Here is a 22,287-nt window from a genome sequence, read left to right as displayed (position 1 = left end):
TTCCCCCCACCCCAGACGGCAAGTACTGGGGACGGAAGTCCACGTAAATGTGGAGTTCAAAGCCCAGAGAACAAAGCTCCATGAAGTTGAGTCCTGGAAGTTGAAGACTGAAGTTGGTGAGTCCAGAGGTTGAGGCCCAATAACCGAAGTCCATTGGTCAGCAGTGTGTCTGGAGTTTGAAGCCCCTTTATCTGTGAGTCATTACATCATCTGTGATGAAGTGCTTTAAGAAGTTGATGATGAAGGATATCAACTCCTGCCTGAGAAATGACTTCTCCTGCTCCAATTTGTCTACCGTCACACCAGGTCCACAGTAGATACCATTTCATTGGCTCTCCACTCAACCCTGGAAGTAAAGATGCATACATCAGGATGTTCTTAATTGCCTACAGCTTGGCTCTCAATTCCGTCACCCCCTCAAAACTAATTAATAAGCTTCAAGTCCCAGGCCTCAATGCATTTTTGTGCAAATGGATCCTCAATTTCCTCATTTGCAGACCCTAGTCAGTTCGGATTGGCAACAACATCTCCTCCACAAACTCCATCAGCACAGCTGCACCTCAAGGCTGTGTGCTTAGCCCCCTGCTCTACTCACTTCATACTTATCACTGTGGGGCTTACGACAGCTCCAATGCCATATTTAAGTTTGCTGACAAAACCACTGTCGTTGGCCGAATCAAAAGTGGTGACGAATCAGCATATAGGAGGGAGATTGAAAATCTGCCTGAGGTGTCACAACAATAATCTCTCACTCAATGCCAGCAAGACTAAGGAGCTAGTTATTGACTTCAGGAGGAGGAAACCAGAGGTCCATTAGCCAGTCCTCATTGGGGATTCAGAGGTGGAGAGGGCCAACAACTTTAAATTCCCCTGTGTTATCATTTCAGAGCATCTGTCCTGGGCCCAGCATGTAAATGCAATTACAAAGAAAGCATGGCAGCACCTCTACTTCCTTAGGAGTTTGTGAAAATTTGGCATGACATCTAAAACTTTGACAAACTTCTATAGATACGTGGTGGAGAGTATATTGACTGGCTGCATCACAGCCTGGTATGGAAACACCAATGTACTTGAACAGAAAATCCTACAAAAGGAAGTGGATATGGCCCAGTCATCACAAGTAAAGCCCTCCCACCATTGATTACATCTACACAGAGTGTAGTCACAGGAAAGCAGCATCCATCATCAGGAATCCACACCACCAGGTCGTGCTCTCTTCTGGCTGCTGCCATCAGGAGGAAGGTGCAGGGGTATCAAGACCCATACCACCAGGTTCAGGAACAGTTATTACCCCTCAAATATCAGACTCTTGAACCAGAGAGGATAACTTCACTCACCCCATTCCACAATCTATGGACTCACATTCAAGGACTCTGCATTTCATGTTCTGGACATTTATTGCTTTTTTATCTTTTTTTGTCGTTGAATTTGCACAGTTTGTGGTCCTTTGCACATTGTTGGCCCATCTTGTCGGGTGCAGTCTTTCACTGATTCTGTTGTGGTTCTTGTATTTACTGTGGATGCCTGCAAGAAGATAAATCACTGGGTTGTATACTGTAACATATGCACTTTAATAATAAATTCACTTTGAACTTTGGACTTGGAGTCTGGACCGGAGACTCTCCTGGGTTTGTTGGCCTGTTTATGCGTGTGAATGGATGGTTGGGTAGGTGGGTAGGAAGAAAGGGGCTTGAATTGCTGTTGTTATTTTATATTGTTGCTGGTGTTGTTGCTTGTGTTGTTCTACCGAACACTGGGGGCATGCTGTGTTGTTGCTGGAATATGTGGCATTGCTTGTGGGTTGCCCCCAGCATATCCTTAGGTTGTGTTCATTGTTAACGCCAGATATACGTGATAAATAAATGAATCTGGATCTGAATCTGAAAATGCCTCAATAATCAATGGCTGGTTGTCAAAAATCATTCCCTTGGTCTTTTTAAGCAGAGTCATGCTTCAGCATAAATCTTCGTTTAATTTACAAGTCATATAAACATAGCATGAAATATTACCATCAGCTGGGATGGCTTTATTACAAATCTTAATCTTTGTGTGAGCTTGTGTTAAATGGGTTTTTGGTATTCAACTGCAATAGAAAATACTAAATCATAAAAATATTTTTTCCATCAGAAATATTTGCGTGCATGATTAAGGAAGCCAACTATAAAAGTTGTTTACTGATTAAGTGCCTTCTTGTTTCTGGCTGCTCAGTCTTATTGAATATTGCATTATATACAGGTAGAGTGTGTATACGGACTGGGCCAATTAAGTGACTTGATGCTCATATTGATGAGATGCAAACATTGCTATGCTGAACAGAGCTGACTGTTCAAAATAACACTGAAGAATTTTTTTTTACAAACTCCTGAGGTAAATGACAAGATAGCAAGTAGTAAGGCTTCTTTATTTGAAGGCTATGTCAAAGATTATCTTAGCATCACTGTTGGCTGTTTTGGAAAATGTAATTCAAGGTCCATTTCTAAGCCATAGAGAGCAAATGCAACATTCTCACGCTTCAGTGAGAAGTTAAACCAAGGACCTGCTGTCCACTTGAGTGGATATAGTAGATTTCAGGCACAATTTTGATAAAGTGCAGTGAGTTATTCCCAATGTTTTGGTGACATTATCCCACAGTTAAAGTTACTGAAACATATTATCTGGTAAATTTATAAGTATTTTCTGGAATATTTATGGTACCTTATGAATTGAAAGAATACTGTAATGTTTTGAACAAGATTGTTTATTGTTAGCAGAATTTGAAACAAAAATGTGTTGGTAAGTGGTTAGATTTAATTCTATAAGGTATTGGTAAAACTACATTTGGAATAAACTATACATTTTGTTCTTATTTAAGAACGGTTTACTATGAATGGGAAGGTAGGTTGCCTTTTGAGACAACACACACAAAATGCTGGTGGAACACAGCAGGTCAGGCAGCATCTATAAGGAGAAGCACTGTCGATGTCTTGCCTTTTGAGGAAAGGTTGTATTGGCTGGCTTGTATCTGAAGGAACAGAAGATTAAGAGTGTTTTTGCTGGAAAAACAAGGGTCTTGATGGGGTGGATATGGGGAGGGTATAATTTTGTGTTGGAGAAACTACAACTAGGGATCACTCTTTTAAAGTAAGGCATTGCCTATTTAAAACAAAAATGAGACTTTTTTTCTTAAATGATCAAGACTTCTCAAAAAGTAGTGGAAACAGAGGCTTTCGTTATTTTTATGATGGATGTAGATAAATACAATAAGCAAGGGGGCACAGCAGGTAGTTAGCAATGCAGTGTTGAGATTACAATCGGATCAGGCATGATCTTATTAAATGGTGGAGCAGGCCAGAAGGGCTGAGTGGCCTGCTTGCTCCTAATTCACATGTTTGTATGTTATATCCTGTTTTTGCTAATATTGCAATATTCAATGTATACATTATCTCTAAGTTATTAAAACATATAAATATACTTCCTATGTGCAGAATTTAATTTTGTGTCTTGATATTTGAGTCACAATTTTCCACCTCTATCACCTACCACTTTATAAATTTTTAAGAGCACATCTACAGTGGAAATAACCTGGATAAACTTCTCTGTACTCACAATATCTTAATGGAGCTAGTTAGCTTCATTTTTGCTTCCTGATCTTTGGGTGGAATTGTGGAAAACTTCTCTGTTCCAATGAACTCTGTTAACAAATTGTAAGATTTTCGTCTTCGTTATGAACAAAATAAAAAAAGATAAAAATGAGGACTGATTTGTACCCAGGTCCAGTTTATTTTTAAACTTCAACTTGAAGACTGCAGTTGATGCTAACTTGTAGATTTTTAGCTCTTTCAGCATACAATTGTTATGGCAAATTACTCAATTTTTAATTCCCTTATTTTCAGCAGGCAACTTATGCAATGGATGCCAGCCAATATCATATCCAACTAACAAGATGAAAATCTATAACATTCTTATGTGATGCCATTGCAGCATAATTGAATTTTTAATACTCAAGGTTCAAGCTGTTGCTGGATCCAATGTGAACAATGCTCTCTTAAATAAGTAGTCTTGAAAGAAAATGTTTGGGGACCCATTTGCATACAGTGGATGTGGACTAACTGGGGGCAAAGACTGAATAACAGTTGCTCTTATGAGGCCTGGTGGGATGCAAATAAAGGAGAAGATGGAATGTCAACCTGAATTTCACTACTATCACACCCAATATATGGGTAGAGTTGTATGCTGTGCAGATGCAATGGTGATGGTTCATAATAGCTTCCACATAAAGAACTCCCTTTTTCAATGTTTGTTTCTGAAAGTCAAAATATTGCTACTGCTTCAATCTGTTCCAGCATACTGCAGCAAAAGCTGATTAGTAGCATTTACAGAATGGTATGATTGGAAAAACTGACTCACAGACCAGCCGAGACTGCACAGTGGCCTGTGGTTATCATCCCACGGGAATCTTAATTGAGGTAGAAGGGAAACTGAATTGTGGCAACAAACAACATGTTATTCCACCCAAAAAGGGAGAAATAGGTTAACATTTTTGGATTTGTGGTTTACCTGATCTATTTTAATTTCAACATTTTAAGAAAACTTTGAAGCTTTTCTTTTTTTGATTGTTTGCTCTTGAATGTGACGACAAAGAAAAAAATAATTCAATATTCGATGATTAAGTTGTTTGCAAATTTCTATTATTTTATCTATTTAACAAGATCACATAACAGAGGAAAAGAACATAGTAATTAATGGTCTTATATCTGACTTAATCCCATAAATACATCATCAAGATCTGGTACACTGTGCCAGAACTAATTATTTACTGCATATTTAAAGTGTAATTTTTGCTTTTCTGTGGGTGTGTGTGTGTGTGTGTGTGTGTGTGTGTGTGTGTGTGTGTGTGTGTGTGTGTGTGTGTGTGTGTGTGTGTGTGTGTGTGTGTGTGTGTGTGTGTGTGTGTGTGTGTGTGTGTGTTATAAATACAAGTTAACATGGTTGTAGTCTTTCAGCTGCTGGCTTGATTAAACTGTTTCTTCCTGATTCTTTCACTATATTTGAACAACTTCTGCTTCTCTTTGCTCCTCTCTCAAAGGATCTTGTAAATCTCAACTTTCCTAACAGAAGCCCAAATGAGAATCTTAACTGAAAGACTCACTAAATCCATTGGAACAAAATGGAAACAGTGTGACCTCAAAAGTTTCCAAAGGAATATTTAGGCAGAATTGAAATTTCCTACTACTTGTTCAAATATAAGATCTCTTTTGCAGGCTCTCCAACCCTCCTTCAAGTCTCTGGGAACAAATGCTTTGGCTCGTAGCTTCAAAGTCTTGCAAAATCACGTTCCATTTTCAGCTAGACATCTTCTCTAGTTTACACTTCTACCATGCAGAATTCTGGCTAAAGTTGCTGCTTGAGAAATTTAAACGCTGCAGCAGTACAAGATTCAGTGCTGTTTTTAATGCAAAACCCAATGGACCTTCATCAAACCCTGCCCTTTCCATTGAAATGAATTGATCCCTGAAATAAGGTCAGGGTCAACTGAATATATAAGGATGTGGGCGATATTTCAAAAGTTTGAGTGGAGAACATCTATTGTCTGTTTATAAAATCATGCGGAGCATAGACATGGTGGATGGGCACAATATTTTTCACAGAATAGGCCAAGTATAAATCGAGCCAGTATAGATTGCAGTGGACCTGGGGGGTAAATTTTCATACATATAGTATGCGGGTAAATAAAATGAGCTGCCAGAGGAAGTGATAGAGATACATACAACAAAACATTTAAAGGATATTTGGACAGGTTCATGGATAGGATAGATTTAGAGAGATATGGGCCAAACATAGGAAAATGGGACCAATTAAGCAAAGCATCTTGTTGGCATGGATCTGCTGGGCTATGCAGAATAACTCTGTATCTCTGAAGATCAAACAAATGGGAACAGCTGTCAAGTGTTGTTTTTACTTTTGCTAATTACTTAGTGAACTATTTACTTTGTCTGTATTAGTCAGTGGAGTTTTATGATATTTTACCTTGAAAACCTGCTGTATAAATAAAACCAACATTACTTATATTGTAGGTATTGTTGAAAATTGGTCTTAAAATTATACTGTGACAACACCATAGATCAGTAAGTTTGAAGGACAAAGTTAACCCAGTGCTGCAAAATGGATAATTTCCCATGTTACATTGACATCAGACATAGGCTTTATTAGATGGAGGCCTGCATCTTTTCGAGGTTACAGGTTGTTGCCATGTGTCGCAAGTGCTTGCAAAACCACTGAAGGGTCTTCTTCAGCAAATTCAGACACGTTAACACATTCCACAGAGTCCAGCATGCAACTCATTAAATAGCCACAAGCCGGGTGGAACATTAAGGCCCTGCAAGTATCACTGATGTAACCATATCAGTAAGTTATGCAGATGTGAGAAGCAGGGCTTCATCGGTTTTTTGTATCAATGAAATATTGCAGCAGGTACTGACGCATTAAACTGCTAACAATTTTCAGCCAATGATTTGATATTAAAATGTGTTTCAGTGCAAAGTGAGTCATCTGAACAAAGTTGCCCATAGTCCTGTAAAATTAAGGTTAGCTGGTTCTGCACATGGATAATTAAGCTCATGTATGATTTACTGGCTTCTTTGATATTAGTGATAAATTTTATTGAGCTGAACAGATGACTGAAAATATGAAGGCAATATCTGGATCACTGGAAACACCACTTTAATATTTAAATTTACAAAGTCATTTTCCACATTGAATTGCATTACAGCAAGTATGAAACCAAAACTGTGTGAAATTATCGCCTTGAGACTTTTGTATGCTGCATCAGGAGCTTTGTAAATAGCTGCTATCATTTTCCATTTTCTCTTCTGATTAAAAAAAAAGTAAGTATTTGACCTGAGGTGGTAATGTGTTACTTGTGCTCTATTCTAGTCTCTTTTGTAACAAAGTTCTAATTTTTTTTTATGTTACCTTATGTACGTCTGTTCATGGGAGGGCAAATTATGTCTCATCTTGGAGATCTTTTGGAACAATGGCACATCTGATATTTGCCATTCTTTGCTATGTTGGGATTCAGCCTGGTTTTATGTGCTTAAGTCTCTGGACTTGAGCATGGAGTCAAAGACGAGACTGGTTAGCTGCTGGTACCATGAGATCAAGTATGTAGAAGGTGCAGAAATAGAATGCCAGCCAAGAAAGATTTGGAGAAGCTGAAGGTGAGAAAGACATGCAGGTTTTGGGAAAACATGGGCTGAGTTAGACACAGAGACAAATAGGAGCAGCTGGTGTTGAGATTGGAAGCTATGTAAGGGATAGAATAGGATGTTTAGGTTACAAAACTCTAGACTCTGATCTGAATACCAAGAAAGGGATAAGATTAATGATATATTTAAAGAATAAAAACAGAAAATGGGAAATTTTGTGTATTTTATGTTTTCATGCCAGATTTTCAGTAGCTCCAATTTGACTGATTTTCATAAATTTAGAAAGTTTCTGACCTGAAACAGAATGATCCTGGCATATATGATGAATAAACCCTTCTTGGACTTCCAGCCAGGTACAAGGACCCCTGATGAAGATGGCAGAGTTTGTCATTGAAATGGCAGTTAAAATCGATACCTGTACCCAGCTGGGATCCTGAGGAGAGTATATTTCTGACTTGAGTTGAAGTTAATTCCTTTGGTCTTACTAGTGTTTTATTAGACAAAATGACAGTTTATTTGATGCTAGGTAATGAACAAGCAATTTAACATGGAGACAGTAGAAGATTCAGTGGAAACAGCAGAGAGATCAAGCCAGGTGACGTTAGGTACTCGTGAATGCTGACCCTAAATTTGGAGTTGATATTGCTGTGTGCAACCAGGCAGGGCTAATTTCAGCAAACCGGATAATAAAGAACATGTTTTGGAGGATGATGATGTATCAGTGGTGTCATAGAGGTCAAGAAGGAGAAGGAATAGAAATACATCTTGGTCATGATTGTAAATAGTATTATTTCTCATCAGGATCATTTCGGTGGTAACACAAGACAAATTTAAAACAAGTCACATTAAAGTGACAGCGGAATGGGTTACAGCATATTTTGGACTCCACAAAAACAGAAACACTTTTCCCATGTCTACTTAATAAAATTTGTTCATTACTTTAAAAACCTGCAGGCAAAGTCCTGAGATATTCAGTATGTTCAGTTGCTATGTGAACATGATTCCAGTTGCCATATATGCCATATAATATTGTTGGAATCAAGAGGCCAGAGGTTTGTAATGAAAAACAGTAATACAGATGTTCTGCAACTCAAATAGTGTTAATATTTCAGGTCACAGACTCTACTTCAGACCTATATTGTACTTGATATGGCCTATTTGGTATCATCTGCGAATTTTGATCTTTTACTTCTGATTTTACTTCTGATCTCCTTGTGCAGGAAGGCACAGGGTCGAATGTACTTCCTAAGAAGGTTGGCGTCATTCAATGTCTGTAGTGAGATGCTGAAGATGTTCTATAGGTCAGTTGTGGAGAGCGCCCTCTTCTTTGTGGTGGCGTGTTGGGGAGGAAGCATTAAGAAGAGGGACGCCTCACGTCTTAATAAGCTGGTAAGGAAGGCGGGCTCTGTCGTGGGCAAAGTACTGGAGAGTTTAACATCGGTAGCTGAGCGAAGGGCGCTGAGTAGGCTACGGTCAATTATGGATAACTCTGAACATCCTCTACATAGCACCATCCAGAGACAGAGAAGCAGTTTCAGCGACAGGTTACTATCGATGCAATGCTCCTCAGACAGGATGAAGAGGTCAATACTCCCCAATGCCATTAGGCTTTACAATTCTACCGCCAGGACTTAAGAACTTTTTAAAGCTATTATTAATGCTTTTTGAGATGGTGATTTAGATGCATATCATATTTTTTTTACTGAGTTAAGTATTGTATGTAATTAGTTTTGCTACAACAAGTGTATGGGACATTGGAAAAAAGTTGAATTTCCCCATGGGGATGAATAAAGTATCTATCTATCTATCTATCTGATTTCTCTGCTGAAATATCTAACGGCCTCTGACATACCTATCAGTTGCCAGCAGGTCAGTGTGTTCCTGCCTATAGTACAGGCATGTTGTAACATGAAAATACAAAATATTGTAGAGGTTGAGTGGTGGGGCATTTCATCTCTTTTTTCTGCCCTTGAATTTGGCACTGAGTCCGTGTGCAGAATTGCAGATGTACTGAAACAAGAGTTTAGATACATATCGTATCTGCTCTTTTTGCATTATGCTAGCTATAGTTATAATATCTTTGAATGGAGTTGTCGATGTGGATGAAAATGTTAAATAAAGGCCTAGAGTTAAAATTGTGCCTTATTCCTTTACATTTTATATAACGTACACCATGGAAGTGTATTTTTAAATAAAGGTATTTTAACAATTTTTAGAGGTTTCTGATTATCAGGCACATTGAGAAGCTATTGAAACTACCTTTTGGTATTTGCCAAAAGTCCATCATGGAGCCCAGAGCAGTGTCTCGGGTTGCATAGCCTATCACTGCTAGGCCAGAGGGTCAATTAAAACCATCAGGCTGCAAAACCCACAGTGCTGGTATGGGGTCAGATACAACATGCAGGGAGGCTCATGCAGAATCCAACCCATCATGACAATTCTTCCTATCTTTTCCATTCTGAATTGTGTCATTAACCTCCTACCCTCTATTTAGTAACACAGTTTTGTTTGACTGTATTCATAGATGTTCATCTATTGTTGAATGGGAATTAAATTTGAACTTGACCTTCCTGCTTTGTGGCCAGACTCCTATTCATAATTAGACAGAAATATCGTTAGTAGCGTCAGTGTAAGGTTTGATGGTAAATGCACAGTCAATTTCTATATTTCCTAGTTCATTTTTTTAAGGTACAGAATCAAGACTATTACTCTTAATTGGGCCATCAATCAATCAGAACCACTGCTTACTTGGGACAACTCTTAAAGAGCAAAAACTAATCAAGAAAATAGCTGTGATTCCCTTTGTTTATTTGGGACACTTTGCCACTTAGTGGGGATAGCAGAATGTCACCGGACAGTTTCTAACTATCATCAGTTGCATGCACTTGTGTGGCCTCTAGACACTACACCCTGCCTAGAGTGAAACATTTTTAAATAGCATCAGTTGTGTGTGTATATATTCAAAAAGGCAATCATTATTGTCACTGATAGTTGGCAAGAAGTAAGCAGTAAGACAATTCAGAACTGTTTTGTTCACTGAGGTTTCAACCATCAGTCTTGGAGATGCTAGAAATGGCCAGGAGTGAAAATGAAACAATTTCACTCCTTCAGCAGGTTAGGGCTATGAAGAATTTGAAGGTATCGACAATCATCTTTAATGTTATAATGAAAAGTGAAGATTTGGAGGATGTATTTGAAAGCAGTGCATTATCGGCACTGTGTTGATTTTATTCATTTACAGTCAAACAAAAGAACACAGCAGTGTACACAGGATGAATTCCTTCTCCTCTGTAGATAATTATTAGGAACTAATATATCCAGTTTTATAGTACTGTAGCAGTATTGGTAATGTTCTAAGTTGTTCTGCCTTTCGTTTAAATACATAATTTGTAATTCACTTAAATTGCAGTTTGTCTTTCTAATAGCTTTTTAACTATTTCCATGAAACTTCAACTAATTGGGGCAGCCACTTAACTGGACCAAAATGTACTGATCCCAATGTGTCCCAATTAACCAGAATTCATTCTATTATGGTAACAACTATCTGGATACTGTAAAGTTACTGCTGTGCCTGTGCACAACTACATATCAATTAAATAAAAGCACGGACACAGGAGATGGCTTTAACTGGTGTATTCACATTGCAGTGATAGAGAGGGAGAGCACGATGTGCATGTGTAGACAGCAGATCAATACGTAGTGCTGGGAGGGGGGTCATTACTCTAAAAGAAATATGTCCAAACATTACACTTCCTCCCCCTTTAGAATAATGCAGCATAAAACTGTATATGTACAAAACATTCAATATCCCTTTCATAAACCCATATTCCAAATAAACATGCTTTCACAGTAACAGTCCATAACTAACTTCGCAGTTCTAAAGGTTCAGTCTTTTGGGTGGCGCTCTGTTTCTTTCAGGATAGCGCCTCTGGGCCTCTGGAGTGGCATCATGTTTGGCAGGTGTCTTGTCAATGTTAATATTCTCGTCGTGCCTCTGGATCTGTGGAATGGCGTCAGGCTTGGTTGGTGTCTTGTCTAAGACAATGTTTTTGGTTTCCAGTGTCACGTTGCTCTCAGTGATATCATCACTGAGAAGTAAATCTGGTGACTGTAATGTGTCCATCTTGTTGGATGTAGTCAGCTCAGGTGTGTTCTTCAGATGAGCATCCAGTGGTCCATGTGACATCTCCATGTCTGATCTCCAACATCCACTGTGTACATCAGTGGTCCATTTCTTGTAGCTATCCCAACGGATGTCCACGTCTTCTCGGTAATCTCGCACTAGGGCTTCCTGTCTAACCTGAAAGTCCTTGCTGCTTCATTTAGCAACTGGCTGAACAGTTTGTTCTGCTCTTCCCTCTGTAGATCTGGTTTCAGGAGGTCAATGTGAGATCTCCGATTCCTGTTCATAAACAGCATTGCAGGCGTTTGATTTGTCATCACATGAACAGAGTTCCAATACACAAAAAGGATGTTGTCCGCCTTGTGCCGTACAGAAATGTCCTCTCTGTCCATCGCATTAACGGACTTCTTGAAGGTTTGGATAAACCCTTCAGCCAACCAATTTATTGCTGGGTGGTGAGAAGCTGACTAGATCTATCTGATTCCATTTTCCTTCATGAACAGTCAAAATTGTTGACATGTAGTCCGTTGTCACTCACAATCTGTTCTGGTAAGCAATTTTTGGTGAAGATAGTCCTCAGAGTGGAGATAGGCTTTGCTGGGGTGGTTGACTTCATTGGTATAACCTCTAGCCACTTTGAATGATAATCCACATCAGTCGGAAACATGGAGTCCATGAATGGCCCAGCAAAGTCAATAAATACTCTGCCGTGGTGACAACGGCCACTCCCATAGGTGTTTCAGTGCCTGTAGGGGTGCATTTTGAATTTTTTGGCATCCTGAACAGCTTTGGGCCAACCCTTCAATCTGTTTATCGATTCCTGGCCACCAGACATAGCTCTGAGCGAGACTCTTCATCTTGACTGTACCCAGGAGTCCTTTGTGCAGATTCTCTAACACTTTAGCACAGAGTTTAAAGGGAACCACAACACAAGATATACACATCAGGGTTCTTTAACAGAGTCTCGCTGAGAACTCTGGAAAGGTAGGGTTGTCATGAGCTGGCCGTCCTTGCAGGGTGATTTCATACACTTTTGACAATGTCGAGTCATGTCTTGGTTCCCTTTGTATTTCGGAATTTGTGACTAACAACTGGTTCACCAATGCAGTGTGGAACACTTCTGTTGGATCACAGTATGAAGAATTTTCTTCTTCAGTTGCCAATAGTGGAAGATGTGATAAGCCAACAGTGTTACTGTGTTGTTTGGTACCCTTGAACTCCTATGTCATAAGAGCGGGCTCCTAGGAATAGTGCCCAACATTGTAACCGGGTAGCAGTCATCACTGGAATTCCCTTCCTGGGTTTGAAAATGGACACAAGGGGCTACTGATATGTCACTAATGTAAATTCTTGTCCATAGAGGTAGTGGTGGAATTTCTTTATTCCCCATACTAGACTAAGGGCCTCTCAGTCGATCTGTGCGTAGTTGCATTCTGCACTCATCAGTGATTTTGAAGCAAGTGCAATCAGACGTTCAGATCCATTTTTCATAGTGTGTGACAAAATAGCATCAATGCAATAAAGGGATGCATCGCATGCTAGTCTGATGGGCAGAGATGGGTCATAATGGGTGAGCAGTTCATTGGATGTTATTAGTCTCTTTGTTTACTTGAATGCTTTTTCACATCTTTCTGACCATTCCCACTTTGTTCCTCTCTGTGACAGTGCATTCAATGGGTGCAGCACTGTAGCAATGTTTGGGAGAAACCGGTGGTGGTAGTTTACAAGGCCCATGTATGACCTGAGTTGTGACACATTTTCCTGTTTGGGTGCCTGTAGCTCTGCTTCAATCTTCTCTTGTGACTAAAGTAAGCCGTGCTTGTCAATGACATGTCCACATCATTCTTGAAAAACTCTCATTTCTCCCTCTCTTTGCGTGCAGACCATACTCACTCAGTCTGGTAAGCACTTTACCAAGGTTCTGAGGGTGTTCTTCATCATTTTTGCCAGTCGTAATAATGTCATCAAGGTAAGATTGTGTTTACGGGATATCTTGGAGCTCTTGGTCAATGCTCTTTGCCAAATTGCTGGAGCTGATGTGACACTAAAGACGAGACGATTATACTGAACCATCTTTCGTGATTGGTGATGGTGAGGATCTTCCTGCTTGACTCCTCAATCTCCATTTGCAAATGGGCTTGCGACAAGTCAATCTTTGAAAACCTCTCCCTGCCTGCCAAAGATGCAAAAATCTCTAATATGACTTTGTGATCTTCTTCAGTTATACTGTGCAGTTCTGGACATGACATTTCACCTTTATCAGACTCTATGATGCCTGATACTGTTTTACATTCGGTAACTTTATGCATTTGCTTAGCTTTGTGTTTGGGACTTTTCATTTAGTTCTGCTTTTTGTCTGCCTTGCACATTCTGCCGATGTGACCTTTCTGCAGACATTTTTCTTTGAGCCAACAGTCATTTATTTGCATGAAGGGAGGATTTGCCACATCGATAACATTGTTGGCTTTTTGCACCATTCAGGGACATTTTGTGCATCTCACATTCTAACCTCTTTTTCTGTACCTCTGCTGCATCCTTTAATGATATTGCAATGGTCAATACCCTTTGTAAGGTTAGATCTCTTTCCGATAGTAGTCTCATTTGAGTACTTTGACTACACATGCCACATACAAGCCTATTCCTTAATGCATCAGAAAGTCCATCTCTAAAGTCACAGTACTAGGAAAGTTTGCACAGTTCTGCAATGTATTCAGAAATGCTTTTATCTTTTGACTGGTTACTTTTGTAAATTCTAAATCTCCCAGCTATTACCAGTGGTTTAGGGCTCAAGTGATTTTCTAAAATTGCAACAATTTAATTAAGCGTCTTGCTTTGCAGGGGTTACCAAGTTGCCTAAGAGACTGTACGTTCTTGAGCCCATTAAGCTTAGAAGTTAGAAGATTATGTTTGCTTCTCCATGTTGTTCGTGTTACAATACAGTTCCACTCTCTTGATATATGACTCCCAGCCTTCGCTAGTACTATCAAATTCATCAACTTTCCCGACTGAAGCCACCGCCGCGACATTTTCACTTTAAATTCAGCGCGTCTTTTACTGTGTACAATGTAGGCAGCTATTCACGCTTCCCTTCGTTAGCATCTGTGATGTCCTTCTCCGTACTGTTTAACTCTCACTGTTCCGTCAGTTCGTGATATTTTCTAACATTCAGGTTTGTACTCATTGGCAATTTGTTGAGTCTGTACTTAACTATGTATCAATGAAATAGAAGCGCACACATGGGAGACGGCTTCATTCACAAATGCATAGACAACAGTGCATGTGCTGGTAACAGATCAATACGTGGTGCCAAGGGGGGAAGGGGTCATTGCTCTAAAAGAAATAGATCTTTACATTACACTTACATATTCACAGAAGGCATTGTATGTGTCGGTATCAGTGACCTCGGGTCTCATTTGCACAACTTTGTAAAACCTGGAAAGCACCTGGTCAACTATACTACGCACACAACGCAGAGCCTTAACAAATCACTTCACTGGGCGTTGTGCTGACTTTCACAATGGGAAGGACGTGGCAGCTCTGATAATTACAGCTCTATATGCATTCGGGCATTCAGCAGCAGGCACACTATTGCTCTAGGCCACACTGCTGGCAGAGGGAGATCACAGTTATTTAGTTTTACATTTCTACAGGCACCAAAACAACTGACCTGTTGAGTTGGAGAGATCAATGGGATATTGTAAATCCCAAACCATTACCAGTACTTGGGTTGTTAGTAAAAAGATTTGTAGATAATTATTTAGGCTTCCGACTGTTGTGTTGAATGAGAATGTCATGGAATTTGGCCATTCACCCAATGAATATGTGCCATCTCTTTACCAGAGCAATCTAGTAAGTTCCATTTTCAAACTGCCTCTGTTATCCCTTTACTTAGTGAATACCAGATTTTGTCTACTTGCTGCCTGATAAAGTTTATTTTTAGGTCATCTCTGGATTTTGGCAGTCATCTATCACAAACAAGAGAAAATCTACAGATGCTAGAAATCCAAGCAACACACACAAAATGCTGGAGGAACTCAGCCGGACAGGCAGCATCTATGGAAAAGCGTATTGTTCACAATACTCTTTTCCATAGATGCTGCCTGACCTGCTGAGTTCCTACAGTGTTTTGTGTGTGTTGCTCAGTTGGTATCCCCTGGTTTTGGAACCTTCTACCAATCCAAACAGCTTTTCTTTGCTGTGTTATCCAGACCTTGGTTGGCTTTGACCTCCTCTATCAAATCTTTACTATAAAAACAGTCCAGCTTTGCCAGTCTGTCTACAGAAACTGAAATCTAATACCCAATGCTCCATTAAAGTCTTATCAGTAGCTTTTCAATGAAAGCTACATTTGTATGTTTTGCGACATCTGTAAACTTTGAAATGGTATCCTGTGCATCCACATCAAAATCAAATATGTCAAAAATAGAAGTGGCCCTAATAACAATCTTTAAAGACCCCACTGAAAACTTTCCTCCAATCTGAAAAGCAACTCTTCACCTGTTCTCTTGGACCTATGCCTGAACCAATTTTGCCTCCAGGACTTCTTGCGTAAGATCTTCTTTCAAATTTAAAGGCAAGCAAGACTTTGCATTGGAATACATCTTGCTATTCCTCACAATAAACAAATTTATAATGACTTTAAATTATCACCATATGGATTTTTCAGTAACTTCTGGAAACTCTTATGCACAGTTGAATCATGGAATACTGTTGCACAAGAACTGGCCATTTAAGTTAGCATATTTTCAATAATTATGAACAGAAGGGCTTTGATCTTCAAAGATACTGAAGATTTGATGAGCTCTCTAGGCTGTAGAATCATTGGCTGTTCCTCTCTAGCTAAAGAAGATAGCTAGCCTACAGACTATGGTTAAGATTGTGTGCATTAGTCTCATAATATATCAACTGAGCATAATTCAAACTGCTGGCATGGTAGTGAGTAGAATTGTAATTCCTAACTCTCGATAATGTTGGTATGTCTTTAATGATGAAATGCATCAATACCAGGCCTCATGTAAGCATCTGAAAACAGAGTCAGGACTGTTTCTCTGATTTGGTGCACCCATTGTCTCTAGAAAATATTGGCCCGTGAATCCTGATTTCAAGCTACTTAAATGAACAAATTTTTAAAATCCCTGCTTTTAACTAGGATTATCACAATTATTATAAATTATTCTTTAGTTCTACAAAAATGGTCAAATTCTTAAAAGAAGATACATATATTTGAAATAAGTAAAGGAATTCTCTATTTTTGATTATTCATCTTTTCATAACAGACTGAAATTTGACATTGGGTATTAGTGTCATCCATTTTACTAAATGACCTTGACTGTTGAATAATAAGGTCTATTGCATTCAAAAGCTTCTGCTCATTGCCTTTGATTACATAATATGATTTGTTTCCAAAGCAATTTCCACAACTAAGTTTGGCAGCTTAAAGATTTTTTTAAATAAAAAGACAACAAATTAAATAAAGTAGTGGTGCAGGATCAGGTGATGTGTTGTAGCTGCATGATGTGGGAACTGGTGTCCCCTTTGGGGTTTCTGGTGACCATGCTTGCAGCAAATCTCGATTGCTCAAATGAACTCGGGCTCAAAGTTGATGAATTGGAATTTGAGCTTCAAACACTGTGATGCATCGAGGAGGGAGAGAGGAACCTGGACACTATGTTTTAGGAGGTAGTCACACCCATTAGATTAACTTCTTCAAATTTGATCAGTAGTGAGGGACAAGGGGGTGTAATTGAGAGAAAGGAAAGTAAGGAGATCCAGATGGTAGAGTTAGAAGAGCCTCAGCCCAACAGCTCTGAGTTTCTTGCTGCATGTGAAGATGGGAGTGGGAACTGTAGGAAGGATGAGCAACTGAACCAGGACACTGTGGTTCAAGATGTAATTCTAGACGAGAGAATCTACTATTGGGATAGTATAGTCAGGGGAACATAATTCCCTGACACTAGGATCGTGAGTCCCTAAAGCTGCATTCCTTGCCTGATGCCTGGGTTGAGAATAACTCTTCTAAGCTACAGAGGAATTTGGAGTGAGATTGGAGAGATTCAGTTGTGCTCCATGTGGAGCACAATCCTTCCTACCATCCCCAATCCCAGGTGGATAACATTGGCATAGGAAGAACAAGGAAAGAGGTTCTTCTGAGGCAATATGAGCAGCAGAATCAAAAAGGTAATAATCTCTGGATTGTAACCTGAGCCATGTGCACATTGGCACAAGGTTAATAAGATCAAATAATTAAATGCATACTGAAAGATTGGTGTGGGAGAAATAAGCATGAATTTGTGGCACATTCCACAATCCATGGACTAACTCTAGGATTCTACAACTCACTAATTAATTATTTACTAATGTTTTATTATTATTATTATTTTTTCTCAGCTGAAGCTGGTAAAGCCTGAGGTTATGACATTGCCAAGCACTCTCATTTCTTAATGGCCAGGAACTTTTGGTCTATTCGAGCGGTGTTTAGTATTGTGGTTTTCTGGAGATTTACATAAAGATTGTTGTGTAGGCCTGATTGCTAATGCTCAGGTAGCTCTGCTGGTCAGGCCACATGTCTCGCATGGACAACTCCGGGTTACCAAAAGCAGTACACTGCGGAGAACTTTTTCCGGGCAAGGGAGATTGTGGTGCTGCACAAAGACCAACTTCAGCAGCAGCTCTCTCAGGTAAATATCGAGGTCAATGAGTGGCAGCAGCTGGCTTGTGACAGAAAGCACTGGAGAATACTGACCTACGGAGCATAGAAGGATTTTGGGGAGTCCTGAAGAGTGACTGCTGAAGAGAAGAGGAGACACAGGAAGGATTCTACTACCCAAGCGCCAGTATACCAGCTATTCTCATGTCCCTACTGCTCTAGAGTTTGCAGATCCAGAATTGGCCTCTACAGTCACCAACGATCAAGCCATTCCTCCTGAGAACTCTTCTTCCTTCCTGATCTTCGCAAGCAACAAACTAGCCATGATCATCATCATCGTCATTATCATTATGTAGTGATTTTGAGATGATACCAGTTGTAGTCATTACAGTTGAGACAATGTAGACTCTGTTCATGTTCCATAGTCTTTCAATTTCCTCTTTTAATTCAGCATATTTCTGGTGCTTTTTACTTACTGATTTCTGTATGTTAAATGTGTTTGGAAAGCTATATCTATAAGAAAGTTGTTCTTGCTTGTTTATACTGTAATATTGAATCCGGATAGTTACTATAGATTGTCCTATCTGTAATAATGGATCAGTTGTAATATCATTTGTAAGACACTGACTTTAAAACTGGATCAGGCATGTAAGGTATGGTGTCTTTCTGAGTTTGTATTTTAAAGCAAGATTTTGGTGATTAATGTTTGCAGCTTGATTGTGCCTGAGTAACTAATCAGATTGAGTTAAACTGCTGAGGATCCTGCATTGTGTTGAATTGTTTCTGGTTTCTCCTGGTGTTTTTAGCATTTATTGCCTTGAATGTGTTAGTCTTTTATTGATACTTCACCGTTACCCCACCAGTGATAGGGTTCCTCTTGTCCTCAGCTATCACCCCACTAGCCTTTGCATCCAACACATAATTGGCCGTAACCACCATCCTCTCCAAACACATCTTTCCCTCCCTCCCACCACTATCCGCTTTTCGCGGGAATTGCTCCCTATCTGACTCTCTTGTCCATTTCTCTCTCCCCACTGATTTCCCTCCTTGCAAGCAGAACAGGTGCCGCAACTGCCCTACACCTCCTCCCTCAATACCATTCAAGGCCCCAAACAGTCCTTCCAGATGAGTGAACACTTCACCTATGAGTCTGTTGGGATCATCTACTGCATCTGGTGCTTCCAATGTGGCTTCCTGTATTTCAGTGAGACCCGACAGAGATTGGGAGACTGCTTTGCTGGGCACTTATGCTCTGTCCGCCAGAAAAAGCGGGATCTCCTGGTGGCACCCATATTAATTCTACTTCTCATTCCCATTCTGGCATGTAAGTCTATGGCCTTCTCTACTGCTGTAATGAACACACTCAAGTTGGAGGAGCAACTTAGAGTATTCCATCTGGATAGCCTCCAACCTGATGGCATGAACATCAATTTCTTGAACTTCCGGTAACTGCAAACCACCCCCCCCCCCACCCCCCGCCGCACTCTCCTTCTCCATTCCCCATTCCCATTTCCTTTTCTCACCTTATTTGCTTACCTGTCCATCACCTCCTCTGGTGCTCCTCCCTCTTTCCCTTTCTTCCATGGCCTTCTGTCCTCTCTATCAGATTCCCCTTTCCCCAGCCCTGTATCTCTTCCACAAATTAATTTCCCAGCTCTTTACTTCACCCCTCCCGGTTTCACCTATGACCTTCTACCTTGTATTTCTTCCACCCCTCCCCCACCTTCTAACTCTGACTTTTCATCTTTGTTCTTCAGTCCTGATGAAAGATCTCGGCCCAAAACATTGATTGTTTACTCTTTTCCACAGATGCTCCCTAACCTGCTGAGTTCTCTTGTTTGTGGTCTTTTATTACGTATTTTTGATTTTTTTTTTTGTGTTAACCTCCTTGTGCTGTATTGCTACAAAGAACCCCTCTGTTTGTCAGAAGAATTCTCCAACTCTGAGCCAGGTGTTCAATACTTCCTTGTTGCCATCTAGTCTTCATTATTATTATAATAATTATTGTTATTTGCACAGCTAGTCTTTTTTTTGCACATGGCTGTTTATCGGTCTTTCTTTGTGTGTAGTTTTCCATTGACTCTGCTATATTTCTTTGTTCTACTGCGAATACCTGTAAGACAATGAATCTCAAGGTAATTCACTAAGGAGAAGGATATTGAATTGTGTAAGGTGTGGGAAACAAGTAAGGAAGTTATGGAACCTATGACAATTAAAGAGGTGGAAGTACTGGCGCTTTTAAGAAATTTAAAAGGGGATAAATCTCCGGGTCCTGACAGGATATTCCCCAGGACCTTGAGGGAAGTTTGTGTAGAGATAGCAGGAGCTCTGACGGAGATCTTTCAGATGTCATTAGAAACGGGGATTGTGCCGGAGGATTGGCGTATTGCTCATGTGGTTCCATTGTTTAAAAAGGGTCCTAGAAGTAAGCCTAGCAATTATAGACCTGTCAGTTTGACATCAGTGGTGGGTAAATTAATGGAAAGTATTCTTAGAGATAGTATTTATAATTATCTGGATAGACAGGATCTGATTAAGAGTAGCCAGCATGGATTTGTGTGTGGAAGATCATGTTTGACAAACCTTATTGAATTTTTTGAAGAAGTTACGAGGAATGTTGACGAGAGTAAGGCAGTGGATGTAGTCTATATGGACTTCAGCAAGGCCTTTGACAAAGTTCCACATGGAAGGTTAGTTAAGAAGGTTCAGTCGTTAGGTATTAATGCTGGAGTAATAAAATGGATTCAACAGTGGCTAGATGGGAGATGCCAGAGAGTAGTGGTGGATAATTGTTTATCGGGATGGAGGCCGGTGACTAGCGGGGTGCCTCAGGGATCTGTTTTGGGCCCAATGTTGTTTGTAATATACATAAATGATCTGGATGATGGGGTGGTAAATTGGATTAGTAAGTATGCCGATGATACTAAGGTAGGAGGTGTTGTGGATAATGAGGTGGGTTTTCAAAGCTTGCAGGGAGATTTATGCTGGTTAGAAGAATGGGCTGAACGTTGGCAGATGGAGTTTAATGCTGAGAAGTGTGAGGTTCTACATTTTGGCAGGAATAATCCAAATAGAACATACAGGGTAAATGGTAGGGCATTGAGGAATGCAGTGGAACAGAGAGATCTAGGAATAACAGTGCATAGTTCCCTGAAGGTGGAGTCTCATGTAGATAGGGTGGTGAAGAAGGCTTTTGAAACGCTGGCCTTTATAAATCAGAGCATTGAGTACAGAAGTTGGGATGTAATGTTAAAATTGTACAAGGCATTGGTAAGGCCAAATTTGGAATATTGTGTACAGTTCTGGTCACCGAATTATAGGAAAGATATCAATAAATTAGAGAGAGTGCAGAGACGATTTACTAGGATGTTACCTGGGTTTCAGCACTTAAGTTACAGAGAAAGGTTGAACAAGTTAGGTCTCTATTCATTGGAGCGTAGAAGGTTGAGGGGGGATTTGATCGAGGTATTTAAAATTTTGAGAGGGATAGATAGAGTTGACGTGAATAGGCTGTTTCCATTGAGAGTAGGGGAGATTCAAACGAGAGGACATGATTTGAGAGTTAGGGGGCAAAAGTTTAAGGGAAACACGAGGGGGTATTTCTTTACTCAGAGAGTGATAGCTATGCGGAATGAGCTTCCTGTAGAAGTAGTAGAGGCCAGTTCAGTTGTGTCATTTAAGGTAAAATTGGATAGGTATATGGACAGGAAAGGAGTGGAGGGTTATGGGCTGAGTGCGGGTAGGTGGGACTAGGTGAGATTAAGAGTTCGGCACGGACCAGGAGGGCCGAGATGGCCTGTTTCCGTGCTGTGATTGTTATATGGTAATACATGGTGACATATATGTACGTTGATAGTAAACTTACTTTTTACTTTGAAGGATTAGTGGGAAACCAGAGAATTGGGGCGCTTTGAAAAACAACCAAATGGCAACCAAAAAAGCTACAAGGAGAGAAAAGTTGAAATGTGAATGTAAGCTAGCCAATAATATAAAAGAGGATACCAAATGCTTTTCCAGATATATAAAGAGTAAAAGAGAGAGAAGAGTAAACATTGAATCACTGGAAATGATGCTGGAAAGGTAGTAATAGGGGAACGAAAATAATGGCAGACAGTCTTAAGTATTTAGTGTCACTCTTCACTTTAAGTCACTAGCATATGCCAAAAATTCCAGAGAGTCAGGGGCAGAGGAGCCCATAGGCACTATTACTAAGGAGAAGGTGCCTGGGAAGCTGAAAGATGTGAAGGTAAATAGGTCACCTGGTCCAGACAGACCACAAGCTGGAGTTCAGAAAGTGTATCTACAGAGTATCTGGAGGTAATGATAGTAATCTG

The 22,287-nt window shown here is 39.9% G+C and overlaps 1 protein-coding gene and 1 long non-coding RNA gene across 4 annotated transcripts in view; one reads left to right on the top strand and one right to left on the bottom strand.

The window, feature by feature from the left end:
* The window catches only part of pdgfd (platelet derived growth factor d), a 125,017-nt gene that overhangs the window by 6,532 nt on the left and 96,198 nt on the right, over nucleotides 1-22,287 (top strand). The window lies entirely within an intron of this gene.
* LOC140726785 (uncharacterized) overlaps nucleotides 26-22,287 on the bottom strand; it is a 43,126-nt gene continuing 20,864 nt past the window's right edge. For both annotated transcript variants that reach the window (XR_012098728.1, XR_012098727.1), the window contains exons 3-4: nucleotides 1,338-1,524; nucleotides 26-346 (exon numbers count right to left, since the gene is read on the bottom strand). This is a non-coding gene — a long non-coding RNA (uncharacterized lncRNA). The remainder of the gene's footprint in view (nucleotides 347-1,337; nucleotides 1,525-22,287) is intronic.

The sequence above is a fragment of the Hemitrygon akajei genome, chromosome 4 (genome assembly GCF_048418815.1).
Source record: "Hemitrygon akajei chromosome 4, sHemAka1.3, whole genome shotgun sequence".
Lineage (NCBI taxonomy): Eukaryota > Metazoa > Chordata > Chondrichthyes > Myliobatiformes > Dasyatidae > Hemitrygon > Hemitrygon akajei.
The sequence above is the reverse complement of the archived record's forward strand: the minus strand, read 5'-3'. Positions and strand labels throughout refer to the sequence as shown.